The 14102-nt window shown below is 46.1% G+C and overlaps 1 protein-coding gene across 3 annotated transcripts in view; it reads left to right on the plus strand.

The window, feature by feature from the left end:
* The window catches only part of TSPAN9 (tetraspanin 9), a gene marked incomplete at its 5' end in the record, with an annotated part of 208255 nt that overhangs the window by 39651 nt on the left and 154502 nt on the right, over positions 1 to 14102 (plus strand). The window lies entirely within an intron of this gene.

The raw sequence follows: 14102 nt of genomic DNA on the forward strand, positions 1-14102 counted from the left end.
GCTGCCCGCCTGCCTTCCAAGTCAAGCTTTGCCAGACCTCCCTTACCCTTGGTTTGAGGTTCAGTGGTTTGGTGCAGGCCGTGAAGGCTCTGAGTCTCTGCCCAGGCATTCAGGACCTGGATGAGCTTCAGATGAGAAAGGCAGCTGTGTGATTCTTTAATCTCCTCCAGTGGGTAGAGGATTAAGCGATTTTTTGGTGGGTTTGTTATTATGTGTTTTTTTTCTGTGGGTTATCTAACTGTGTCCTTCCAGTAACTCTCTCAGGGAGGTATCATCACCCCTCTTTTACAGATGAGGCGTCGTAGGGACTTTGGGTAAAGAGCTTGCCCAAGATGTCAGATCCTTCTCACTTTGAAGTGCTGTGACATATGACTTCCTAGGCAGGGACCTGGGTATGTGAAAGATTTTAAAAAACAGTGTGAACCAATGATAGAAGATGAGTATTGGACGTGTTTGAAGGCAGCCATGTAAAGGTGAATGGGGCCTGGAGTTTACAGCAGAGTGGGGGAAACACTCCTGTTCTTGGCTAAGTCTGATGCAAAACAGTGTGATTGGTGCTAACTGGGGGTGGGGGTGGGGGTGGGGCTGCTGGAGGGATTTGGAACTACACTTTCATCTGGTATGTGACCAATTGGCTGAAGAGACACTTTAAACAGAAGTGCATAACCCCTGGACACAGACAATAGGGTGGTGAAGGCCTGGGGTGCCGGGGGGAGGGAGGGGTTGGTGGTAGAGATGGGTTAGAAGAAGTCAGTGGAGGGAGGGGGGAAGGGGGTATATGTAATACTTTCAACAACAAAGAAAAAAAACACCCCCCAAAACAAAAGTGGTAAATTCCTGTCAGCATGATTGAAACTGGTCCATGTAGAAAATGCCGAGATACAGTGCCGTTTTTGTCTAGAGCTGCAAAATTGCAACATTGCTTAGACTTATTATTATTATTTTAATCCTCACCCAAGGATATATTTTGATTGAGTTTAAGATAGATAGATAGATAGATAGATCAATTGGTTGCCTCCTGTGCACTCCAATCCACAACCTAGGTATGTGCCCTGAGCAGGAATCAAACCTGTGACCTTTCGGTGCATGGGACAATGCTCCAACCAACTGAACCACCAGGCCAGGGCTGATTTTTGTTCTTTTTTATGTTCTTCTGTAATGTCTAAAATTTCTTAGGTGAACAGTAACAACAACAGCATCTTGGTGTTCCCCAGAACCTCGCCCTGTAAAATGAGGTCTCTAGTCCTTTCCAAAGCATGGCATTAACTGTGTCTGAGGAGGTGCCTCCTCTTCCTTTCCTTCTCTGTCACACTCTACCTCCTCCAGTCATCTCCCTTAATTGGCTGTAGATTTACAACTGAAGAATGGTTTTTAAAAATATGTATATATTTATTGGTTGTTCCGAATACTGTGACAAGAGAGATGTTTCATATTTCTTACTCTAAAAAAAAAAACCCCCTAATTTAAGTTCCTTCCCACCTATGTGATCCCAATTGATTTTTTTTCTTTTTAGTTCAGATGGTCTTTTTCAGAAGAATTTTATGCTCCTGCCTTAAATGGCCTCTGAAAGCCCAATTTAAAATGATACCTTGTTGGCCTATTAGGAATAGCAGTCCTGCCTGGTTTCATGAGAGGAGTGGTAAAGAGGGAAGCTTGCTGTTTTAACAAAGTTTTCTGGCTGACGCTAAGCTTGAAACTGACCCCCAAGTGAGCCCAGAGAACACTTGTGATCCTTACTCAAGAACAGCCTCTTTGAGGTGAAGGGATTGAGAAGTACTAATTGACAGTTACAAAATAGTCACGGGGATATAAAGCACAGCATAGGGAATAGAGTAAAAAAATATTGTGGTAACTATATATGGTGTCAGAAGGGTACTAGACCTTTTGGGGGGATCACTTTGTAAGTTATATAAATGTGTAACTGCTATCCTGTACACCTATTATAATATTGAATGTCAACTGTAATTGAAAAAAATTAGAAAAAAGAAAACATGCTCAATATAATAAATACATAGAAGTAAGGAGAGCACAATAAAACTCTCTTATAATCACACCACTCTGAGAAAACCATAGTTGCCATTTGGGTATTTGAATATTCACATTTCTATCCAATTATATAATTACTAGAGGCCCGATGCATGAAATTCGTGCAAGAGTAGGCTTTCCTTCCCCTAGCTGCCGTCACCAGCTTCCCTCTGGCACCCAGGACCCGAGCTTCCCTTGCAGCCCCGGCTTCATCCGGAAGGTCGTCTGGAAGGATGTCCGGTCTAATTAGCACATTATGCTTTTATTATTATAGATATATTGACATTTTTACAAAAATAGTGTCTATCATATGATATATTCCATTTATTTCTGTCATTTAACATTATTTATTGTAAACAACTCTGACATCAGTAAATATTTTTCTATAATTTTTTTTAAAAAGAGCCTTTTTGTTTGTGCTTTGTGGATAGGGATCAGGAATTAGTATATCACTCGGCATTTAAGGCCCCTAAACATGTTGTTTGTATAAATACTGGCTTTTTTGGCAATATTCACTCCCAACAATGAGATTTCCTATGAGCTTGTTGTATTCAAGAGTCCAAAGAAAACGGCATCCTGTGGTGGTTAAGAAAAGAGGTTTTGGGTCATAGAGATCCAGATCCTGGCTCACTAGCGTGGTGATTGTGAGCACGTCTCTTAACTTCTTGGAGCCTCACTCTCCTCCCTCTGTAAAATGGGTGCAATGCTGAAACCTCATAGGGGTGTGATAAGGATTAAATAAGATGATGCTTATAAAGTATTTAATACAGGATCAATAAATATCTGACTAATATTAAAATGGTAATTTTGTTATTTTTGTAGAGGTTCCCCCATCCTGTTTGGCTCTCAACTTGTGTGGGCCAGGAACGTGGGTTCAGTGGCCCATTATCTTAAAGACCCACAGCCCTGATCTCTTTCTTTCCCCCAGTTCCACCTTTAGGACCCCAGCACTCCTCCTTTGGACAGGCAAACACCGGAAGGGCTGATCTCCTTTACCTTCTTGAGTATTCTCACTTAATGGGGAATAAACTTTCAAACATAGAAGGCCTGTTCTCAGATCATTTTCAAGGGGGCTTTAAATACCAAAGGATAAATCCCCCTGCCCCCAGAATTGCCTTCTTCCCCTTTGCACATCCCAACAAGGCTGTTTGGGTTACCACTCTCTGTTCCTCACTGGTTAGAGCAAAGACAAAACCTCCAAGGTTCAGTGGTTATCACCATCACCACCAGCACTTTTTTTTCTTAATTTTTTTTATTGTGGCAAAAATATATAACATTTATTATTTTAACCACTTTTAAGTGACCAAGTTTAGTAGTGTATTAGTGTTCTCCAGAGAGACAGAACCCATAGGATACACACACACACACACACACACACACACACATTTTATATCTATCTATATAAAACCCTAATATGCAAATCGACCGAATAGCAGAATGACCGGTCGCTATGATGTGCACTGTCCACCAGGGGGCAGATGCTCAACACAAGAGCTACCCCCAGCCTGCAGGCCCTGACTAGCGGTGGCCGCAGCAGGGGGAATGGAACTGGCAAGTGGGCGGCACCAGGCCAGCCAAGGCGGGTGCAAATGGGGAACCCCGATCACCCTGTGGGTCGCCCCACAGATTGGCCCTGTTGGCCGGCCAGGCCTAGGGGCCCTACCCCTGCACAAATTTCGTGCACTGAGCCTCTAGTATAGTATAAATTGAATTGGCTCATGTGATTATGAAGGCTGAGAAGTCCCACTGTCTGCCATCTGCAAGCTGGAGACCCAGGTGGTGTACTCTGAGCCCAGTCCAAAGGCCTGAAGACCAGGGGAGCTGATGGTGTAAATCCTAGTCTGAGGGTAGGAGAAGATGAGTTGGGGTGTCTCAGCTCAAGCAGTGAGGCAGGAAAAAGGCAAATATCTACTTTCTCCACTTTTTATTCTGTTCAGGCCCTCAACTGATTAGATCAGGGGTGGGGACCCTTTTGTCTGCCAAGGGCTATTTAGATATTTATAACATTATTCGAGGTCCATACAAAATTATCAAATTAAAAATTAGCCTGCTATATTTGGTCAAGCATTTAATTAACTCACCCCTAATGCCTAGGCAGGGCCAGACCAAATGATTTCTTGGGCCTTATATGGCCTGCAGGCTGGATGTTCCCTAACCTGGATTAGATGATGCCAAACTACATCGAGTACACCAATTCAAAAGCTGATCTCGTCCGGAAAACCTCTCACAGACACACCCAGAAATAATGTTTAATCTGGGCACACCATGGCTAGTCCAGTTACACATAAAATTTAGCCTCACAAGTGGCATGAAGTACATTCACATTATTGTCTAACCATCACTACCATCCATCACCAGAATTTTTATAATTTCAGTCTGAACTTCTGAACCCATTAAATATGAACTCCCCATTCTCTCCCCAACCCTCTGCCCCTGGCAACTACCACTCTACTTTCTGTCTCTATGAATTTGACTATTCTAGGACCTCCTGTAAGTGCAGTCATACAGTATTTGTCCTTTTATTACAGGCTTATTTCACTTAGCATAATGTCCTCAAGGTTCACCCATGTTGTAGCATGTATCCGAATTTCATTCTTTTTTAGGCTGAATAATAAATTTCATTGTATGTATAGATCATATTTTGTTTATCCATTTATCTGTTTATGGACTCTTGAGTTGTTTCCACCTTTTGGCTATTGTGTATTATCATATTTTAAAATTAAATTCCCACCATCCTCTTTTTGAGTCATTGCATTGATTCTCCAGCACATGTGTAGTAATATGCCTGCGTGTGCGCATGCACACACATGACTGTGTAATTGAAGTGATGAATGCACACCTTTAGTAATAATACATGTATAGGTATATTTTCCTGTGCATTGGATCCATTTATCCATTTCCCTAATCAGGCTGTAAGTGCTCTGAGGCCAGGAACTATGGTTAATAATTACTTTTACTAGCTCTTGAGAGTCCGTTTTAGGAAGTGGTAAAAGATCTTGGCTAAGACCGTGGGTTCTGAGGTCAGACCACATGGGTTTATATCCCACTTCTACCACATACTGGTTTGTCATTGCAGAAGTCACTTACCTCTTCAGCACGGTTTGTCTGCATTTGAACAGTGATGATGATGGTAATAACCAACTGCATAGGTCCATTACAGAAATGAAAAGAGATAATCCATATGTAGGGTTTAGCAGTGTCTGATACACCATAACCCCTTAACTGTTGGCCTAAGAAAAAGTTGAGAACTTAATATCCCTTTCAGAATTTGCCTCTTTTGTCCTCAGAGTTTCTTTGTGAGGTGGCTGAAGAGGAAGATGAATGGCTCTCCTGTGGATCTGAGTCCCAGGGTTATGGGGAAAGCCGTGCGGAACCAGGCAGAGTTAGAGCCCTGCTTACTGCTACGCTCTACTGTCCCCCATTGCTCTTAGTCTCTACTTTCCCCATGGCCTTCTGCCCCTGTTCAGGTGGTTTGGACTCTGAGCACCCCAGGCCCTGGGTTTTCTATGATGCCTTCCGCGAGTCCTCTTGCCAGCATGGGCTGCTGATTAGTGGCAGCGAGGGGAGCCTTAGGCACCACACTGAAGGACTCCTTTAAGAGGGTGCTGTTGGGATGCCCAGTGGGTCACTTCCCAGCTGCTTGGCTGCCTGTGCCTGTGGCCAGTCCTGCCCCACCAGCTGAGTGAGCTGGTGAAAACAGAAGTTTTTCTTTTTTTTCCTACTTAACAAAAATTTCCCAAATACTTGCTGGATCCTCTCACAATTTCTTCTTAGCATCAGCTTCTAGCTTTCTGGCCATAGGCAGGTGAGGAGAAGGTTCTGCCACGTGAGGCTAATTTTCTGCTCTGCAGAGACTTCTGCTTGAAGCAGGAGGTGGAGCTGGGCAGGTAAGTTCAAAGGCAGTCACCCCTCAAGTCAGGCGAAAGGGCTTCTCGAGAGTGGCACTCAGGACTGGCCTGTGGCACGGTGGCCACGTGGCACTCACTACCTACCTGACCTTGAGCAAGCTGCTCTGCTTTTCAGCCTCTGTCCTCATCAGTGAGATGAGATAATAATAGTGTCTGCCCACGGAGATGTGAGGACTCAGTGAGATAATCCCTGGAAAATGCTTAGCATAGTGTCTGGCACACATGGGGATGCGCTAAAAACATAAGTTACTCCTATTTTTATTGGCAAACTTTGTTTTTGCTATTCCCAGCCATCCGCTTCTCTACACCTTTTCTCTTTTTTGGCAACCCTGAGTCCTCTAGGATCCCAGTGTCCTTGAATGGTTCCTTCTCTCCGGTGGTGAAACCCACTCTTGGGAACAGGCCTCATATTGTAGCCACATTAGATTTTAAGGGTAGGAACTTCAAGGTCATCTGGACCAGTCCCCGTCTGATACCCGTCCTTGCTGAGTGGGGCCTTTGCTTTTCTTTTACCTTCTCACCTCCTTTGACAGGGAGCTCTCCACCTGCTTATATAGTTTACTCTGTCTTTGTAATGCTTTCCACTTTTGGGGAAAAAAGGAACTGAACGTTTATGGAGCCCTTTATTTGCCAGGGGCCGCTAGGCACATTCATGATCTCATTTCATTGCCCCGCCAGGCCTTGGAGCCTGTTGATGGTGTTATTCCAATTTGCACAGATGAGAAAACAGGCACAGCAAGGCTGGGTAAATCCCTAAAGGTCACATGGGAGAAGGTGATAGTGGGACTTGATTAAGCGTGGACTGTGTGAAGCTATAGCCGTGTTCTCCGCATGGATGCTGGTATATAGTGTAGAGGCCAATAGCACAGGCGTCCGGCTCCTCCACTTGCTGTGTGACTGTGGGCCAGTTCCCTACCTTCTCTAAGCCTCTGTTTATTCTGAAAATAGAAATAATAGTAACATCTTATGCTGATCAAGCCATTGGCACAGTGCCTGGCACGTGGTGATGTGCAGGGAATGTTAGCCCTCATGCGCACTGTACTGTCAGAGTTTGACCTCTGGGAGGCTCCTTCTGTCCTCTGACCACTTCCGGATAGGCCCTTGGGCATTGACATCAGGTATCATCTCCCTCTCAAAGCCCTCTCCATATTTTACAAAATTATTTTTTTATTGTGGTAAATACATAAATAACATAAAATTAACCATTTAAAAGTACAATTCATTGGCATTAAGTCCATTCACTGTGTTGTAAAACCATCCCTGCTCCTTAGTTCCCTAACTTTTTCATTGCCCCAAACAGAAAGCTGCACCCTTAGACATCTTCCCCCACCCCCATACACCTCAGCCCCTGGCAACCACTGATCTGATGTCTGTGGATTTGCCTATTCTGGACATTTTGTATAAATAAAATCATTCAAATATGTGACCTTTTGTCCCTGGCATATTTCAGTACTTAGCATAATATTTTCAAGATTCATTCATGTGTAGCATGTATCAGTACTTCATTTCTTTTATGGCTTAAATAATATTCCATGGCAGTATTTAGCATATTTTGTTTATACATTCATCTGTTGATGGACATTTGGGTTGTTTCCATCTTTTGATTATTGTGAATAGACCTGTTATGAACATTCATGCACAAGTTTTTGTTTGGACACCTGTTTTCATTCTTTTGGGTATATACCTGGATCATATGGTAATTTTATGTTTAACATTTTGAGGAACTGTCAAACTATTTCCACAGTGGCTACACCATTTTACATTCCCACCAGCAATATATGAAGGTTCCGATTTCTTTCTGTCCTTGCCAACACTTGTTATTTTCCATTTAAAAAGAATTAAAAACAATTATGACCAGCCTGGTGGGAGTGAAATGGTATTTCATTGTGGTTTTGAGTTGCACTTTCCTGATGACAATGGCATTGAGCATTCTCCTTCAGTTTTAACATTCTGACGTTCTCTTGACCCAGTTCTCAGGTCCTCCATTATTTATTCATGCTTTTCAGAACGTGGCCCCATTTGTGTAGATCCTGTTAAAAACACCCAGGTCCAGCGCAGGCCTCCAGCTAGTTTGGGACCGGCCTGGCGTGGGAGACTCCCACTTCTCAAGTTCCCGATATGCTGCTTTCCTGTATCCAGTCTCGTCTTGGTAGCATCATCCTTTCCCTTCAGCTTGTGGCGCTCCGCAGGTTCTGCTTTTAATCCCTAGTGGTCACAGATGATCCAGCCTTGTCCTGTCCAATCCTGGTTAGCCAGCTCTCTTTCCCTTAAGTCAGGGTATGGAGCCTGGCACAGAACTCTTCCTCCCCTTTGGGCAGTTATTAATCCACCAGGTTATTGCTGCCTCCAGCCCGAATGTCCCCCCCGTCTCCACAGGATTATTCTGAGAGCTTTGCTTCCCAGAGACCAGTAACCTTGTTCCCTCTGTGAGTGACTGGAAGGCACTGTTTTTCATCTCTTGGGTGGGTTTACGGTTTCAGGCCTATTTCTGACCAGGAATCAAAGACTGCCCCTCAGTGGAGGAATTTCAGGCATGAATGAGCAGATGGATGAGGTATTTTGGGGGGCAGAGATTTTTGTCTCTGTGCTCCAGAAACCACTCCACCATCTGCCTCGGTGCTAGAGACCCCACCCATCCTGGAAAAGACATGGGCTCTCTTCCTGCTCTCTGGCCTGTCCTCTGAGACCTGCCTGCCCCCCCAGGCACTTTCCTTACCAGGATAGGGTTTGGCATAAAGTGTTTACTTCAGAATAATGCTCAGTTACATGAAAATGTGGTTGCTGCAAAAAATAAAAATAAAAAAAATCATAAAAGTAATAGAATAAAATGTGAGAGAGCCCATTTTCACACCTGTCCCTCAACCCCCATGTCCTTCCTCGGGGAAATCACAGGTGAAACTTGGCCTGGATTCTGGATTCTTCCAGGCCTTTTATTCCAATGTTTTAATTCCCCCATTCCCCCATTGACTCTCATCTAAGAGAAGCTACAAACGAAATAACACCATCAGACTGAACTCAAGCAAAATGAGTTCAGATATGCCCTAGAACAGGGGGTGGGCAAACTTTTAGACTCGAGGGCCACAATGGGTTCTTAAACTGGACCGGAGGGCCGGAACAAAAGCATGGATGGAGTGTTTGTGTGAACTAATATAAATTCAAAGTAAACATCATTACATAAAAGGGTACGGTCTTTTTTTTTTCCTTTTTCTTTTAATTAAATCTTTATTGTTCAGATTATTACATTTGTTCCTCTTCCCCCCCCCCCCCATAACTCCCCTCCTCCCAGTTCCCACCCCACCCTCCGCCCTCACTCCCCACCCACTGTCCTCATCCATAGGTGCACGATTTTTGTCCAGTCTCTTCCCGCATCTCCCACACCCCTTTCCCCCCCAAGAATAGTCAGTCCATTCCCTTTCTATGTCCCTGATTCTATTATAATCACCAGTTCATTCTGTTCATCAGATTATTTATTCACTTGATTCTTAGATTCACTTGTTGATAGATGCATATTTGTTGTTCATAATTTGTATCTTTACCTTTTTCTTCCTCTTACTCTTCTTAAAGGATACCTTTCAGCATTTCATATAATCCTGGTTTGGTGGTGATGAACTCCTTTAGCTTTTCCTTATCTGCGAAGCACTTTATCTGACCTTCAATTCTGAATGATAGCTTTGCTGAATAAAGTAATCTTGGTTGTAGGTTCTTGGTATTCATCACTTTGAATATTTCTTGCCACTCCCTTCTGGCCTGCAAAGTTTCTGTTGAGAAATCAGCTGACAGTCGTATGGGTATTCCCTTGTAGGTAACTGAGTTTCTTTCTCTTGCTGTTTTTAAGATTCTCTCTTTGTCTTTTGCTCTTGGCATTTTAATTATGATGTGTCTTGGTGTGGTCCTCTTTGGATTCCTTTTGTTTGGGGTTCTCCGAGCTTCTTGGACCTGTAAGTCCATTTCTTTCACCAGGTGGGGGAAGTTTTCTGTCATTATTTCTTCAAATAGGTTTTCAATATCTTGCTCTCTCTCATCTTCTGGCACCCCTATAATTCTGATGTTGGTACGCTTGAAGCTGTCCCAGAGGCTCCTTACACTATCCTTGCATTTTTGGATTCTTTTTTCATTTTGCTTTTCCGGTTGGGTGTTTTTTGCTTCTTTGTATTTCAAATCATTGACTTGATTCTTGCGCTCCTCTGGTCTGCTGTCGGGAGTCTGTATAATATTCGTTATTTCAGTCCGTGTATGCTTAATTTCTAGGTGGTTCCCCAATATACAATCGAGGATCTCATTAGTTTTCTTGTAGATCTCATTAAGTTTATCGGCGGCTTCTAAACAGTTCTTGAGGGACCTTAAAAGTGTGGTTCTGAACTCTATATCTTCCATTGACAATTTTGTCCTGTTTCTTTGTCTCCGCATTTTGTTATGCTTCCTTGGTGCACCCCCTAGTGGTCTTTGTGCGCAGTCTTATAAACCTTGATTGTTGTAGCTAATACCAGGGAGGGTTTGACCTCCAGGCCAAGTGGCTATGAGAATCAGCTGTTTCTGCAGTGAGAGAACTTCTGTCCTCTAGGGAGGTGCTAATCTAGCCTATGCCTGAGGCTATCCTGCAAATGCCTCTGTGCAGGGCTTGGGCGGGGCGGGTCTCACAGGATCAACAGGGTGGGCCGGAGAGAGCAGTAATGGCGGCTCTCCGTCCTGTCCCCAGGGGCTCTGCGTCTCTGAGTCCCAGCACCCGCTGCAAACCTCGGAGAGAAAGCTGCACTCGCTCTGACCAAAGCCAGACAGTCCCGCTTCTCCCGTTTGAGTCTGGGTCCCTAAAGACTCGCCCGGATCTGGAGCTCAGAGTCTGCGACTCCCTCCCGATTGAAAACGCCAACCGAGCCCTCCGCCGCCAGCCCGCTCCGCGCACTCGGCACCTCAGAATTTGACTTCAGCTCTGCGCCTCCTCTGAGTGTCCGTATGCGTTTCTCTTTCCTCCTAGTTGTAGGACTTCCACTCAGCCAGCGTTCCTGTGGTTCTGGGTGATGTCCCTTCCGTTTTTTGGTTTCACTTTTGAAGTAGTTTTTCAAGGCAGCAAACTCCGGCGTTAACCTATACCGACATCTTGGTTCTCCTTTTTTTTTTTTTTTTTTTTTTTTTACTTTTATTCATTTCAAACGGGCCGGATCCGGCCCGCGGGCCGTAGTTTGCCCACGGCTGCCCTAGAATGATGCTTCTTGAAAGTTGGACAGCATTTGGCTTTTTTCTCCTTAGCTGGCTCTAACTAACTAACTCTGCTGTGTGGACTTGAACGAGGGGTAGCTGGGAAGGAAAACCCTGATGAGGAGGGAGGAGGATCTCAGGCGTAGAGGATCTCAAGAGTCAGATATCAAGAAAATGGACGGTAAAGGGCAGGAGAGGGAACTGCCACTGTGATCATCCGCTGCCACACAAGTGTACGAGCTAGACAGCGGCCTGGTTTCCGTTCCAGCTCAACACTTACTGGCTGTGTCACTTTGGGCGAGCAGCTTACTGAACCTCCCTGGGTCTTTGTTTCTTCTAGAATGAAGAGTCAACACCTCGGGTCGTTGTGAGGCGTTACAGGAAACAGTGCCTGAGAAGGTTTGGTGAAGGGTTAGGCTCTCTGTCCTCACTGTCAGGTGCAGGGTTAGTGCTTTCCTTCCTTTGCCAGTGCCAGCTCAGCGTCAACTGTGGCCTTCCTCTTCAACCTGTCTTTGTGAGGCTGGAGCAGAGCTAAGGTAGTGGCAGTGCTAAAAATAGCAGCCTCACCACCAGCACAGGGGTGTTCAATGCATTTTTACTGTATGAATGGGTGGTGGGTTGAGGCTTCCCCCTTCTCAAGATGACAGTATAGTGGGAACAGTTACACAATTAGCTGCTATCGGTCATTGACACGTTAGTATGAATTAGTGTCATAGATAATTTTACCTGAAAGGGATCCAAGAAATGATCCTTTGTGCTACAAAAGGGGAAGTTGTAAGGCTCTAGGAAGGAAGAAACTTGCCGAGTGTCATGTGGCCAGTTAGTGGCCAGTCGAGGCTGGGGCCCAGGTCTCCTGATTTTTATTGTGCCCTGTGCTTTGTGCTAGCTTCTGCCTCCCATATCTTGCCTCTCACCCACAGTCCAGGTGTGCCGGGCTGACTGATGGTCATTGAGACCTGCTGGTGGCCTTCTGGCTTGTTGCCTGCTCTTATTTGTCATGGCCACTAGATGGCAGCAGGAAACATAAATTTCTCTCCCATGTTGATTTTATTCAGGTCAAGACCTTTGCTCTAGGGTGAATCAGCCATCATTTCTTGGGTGGCACAGGGATTCTCAAATTCCACACATCACTGGCTCCAGGATGGGTCTGTGGAAAGGCTGGGATGAAGCCAAGGCAGCCTAACATCCACTGTCTCACAACATTTGTGAAAAGTGGCTGTCTCAGCTCAAACAGTCCCCAGGAGGTACCTTTTCCAGAGCCCTCTATGTGCCCAGACTCTTTTAGCAGAGCTCCTGCTATTGGGAAAGTCTTATCCTTTGTCCCAGGCTGGGTTTTAGTGCCTTAAATGGACCAAAAGCTGAGACCCAGTGTCACTGAGGACAGTCCAGTTGCTCCCTGCGGAGTCCCTAGCTTGGCAGCCTGTGCACATACTGACGGTGCAGTGTTGGTGGTGGAAGGACAACGGCATGAGGCCAAGGACCTGCCTAGTGATGCCTAATAGCAGACATCTACAAATACTCGCTCAAGCCAGGGAGAGCGCTCATCCTCTCCCAACGTTAACTCTTTGACTCCTTACGCACAGCTGGTGGTGTGTGGGGACTCGGAACCAGGCAGGCTGCTCCAGAGCCTGGTTCTGACAGAACTCCCCACCCCTGAGCGCCATCATCCTTAAGCCCTTTGCTTATCACTCGACATGGTTCCTCCTATCTCCCACGGTTTCACGTGGTCTTCCCAGTGGCCCTGTGTCAGATACTGGGGTATTCTCTTTACAGATGAGGAAGTTGAGGCTCAGAGAAGGTAAGGATGTGTCCAACACTTCAAAGACAGGATGCTAACTCAGTCATTATTTTTGTTTTCGCCCACACGCTATGGCCTCTATTTGTAGTGAAGCCGGTGTGTGTATTGGGGGGTTAGTGGGAGTGGGAGAAGCACTCTCCCCATCTCAAGGTCAGGGTGACTGTCAGGAAACCTATCCTGTTATTTTATAGTCACATCTAACACCTCTGTAAGGGGACAGTGTTTGAAGGTGCCCTGTGGGAAGCCTAGACCCCTAGCCTGTAAGTGAACAGGGAGGGGGGTGGAGAGCAGATGAGATCGGGAGGTGGCCACCTGGCCACCACCTCCTCCCTCCGAGCATCCCAGCATCGGGTCCTGAGTGGGAGGCAGGGCGGAGGGGAGGCTGGCCTGGGACAAGCCCCAGCTCACACTTGGCACTGTGGAGCTGCCAGTTGGTCTCAGCTGCCAGAACCTTCCACGGGCTGTCATGCCAGGAAGGCTTGGGCCAAGTGTTTGTGGGGGGTTTTTGTTCTGGGAACCAACTTTCTGTTGACCTTTTGAGTTACAGGTGCTTCTCTGGGCTCCTCTGAAGCAAGGGGGCTTTTGAGGAGACCCCCTTTAAAGGTGAACCCTTCCTGGTGCAGCACCTTTCCAACTCCGGGCAGCAGTGGGGATGGCTCTGTGCTTCTCCTTGTCTTCTTTCCTCTTCAAGATGGGTCTCCTCGAGGTCCTGGTCCTCCACACCCATTCACAGCCTCTCTGGGTGTGGGGCCCATTATCGCCATCAGCTTCGGCAGAACTGCAGCTGGTGACTGACAGGAGTGGATGGGAAGATGGGTGCTGGCCATGCCTATCTTTCCCTGGATGATCTGCTTCTGGTCACCCCAGGCCCCCCATCTCTCCTCATTGGAGGACCCATGTGTCTGCCTCTGAAGCCCAGTTTCTGTCCCAACTCCCTGCTCTCCCAGATCTCTACCTCCTGCATCCCACGGTACCCCTGGCTTCACATCCAGTGGGCTCTGCCAGTACACGCAGCCCCTTGGGCACCTGACATCCACACCGCCTGTATTTGGGCCCCAGTGGAGCGTTGCCCCCTGGGTTGCCAATTCAAGGGATTCTGCTTCCAGCCAGACGCCCACAGGACTGTGTCTCAGGCTCTAACATCCTGCTTGGCTTGTTCTCTTCCCACACCCGCAGCT

The sequence above is a fragment of the Myotis nattereri genome, assembly GCF_964212035.1.
Source record: "Myotis nattereri genome assembly, chromosome: 2".
NCBI classification, from domain to species: Eukaryota; Metazoa; Chordata; class Mammalia; order Chiroptera; family Vespertilionidae; genus Myotis; species Myotis nattereri.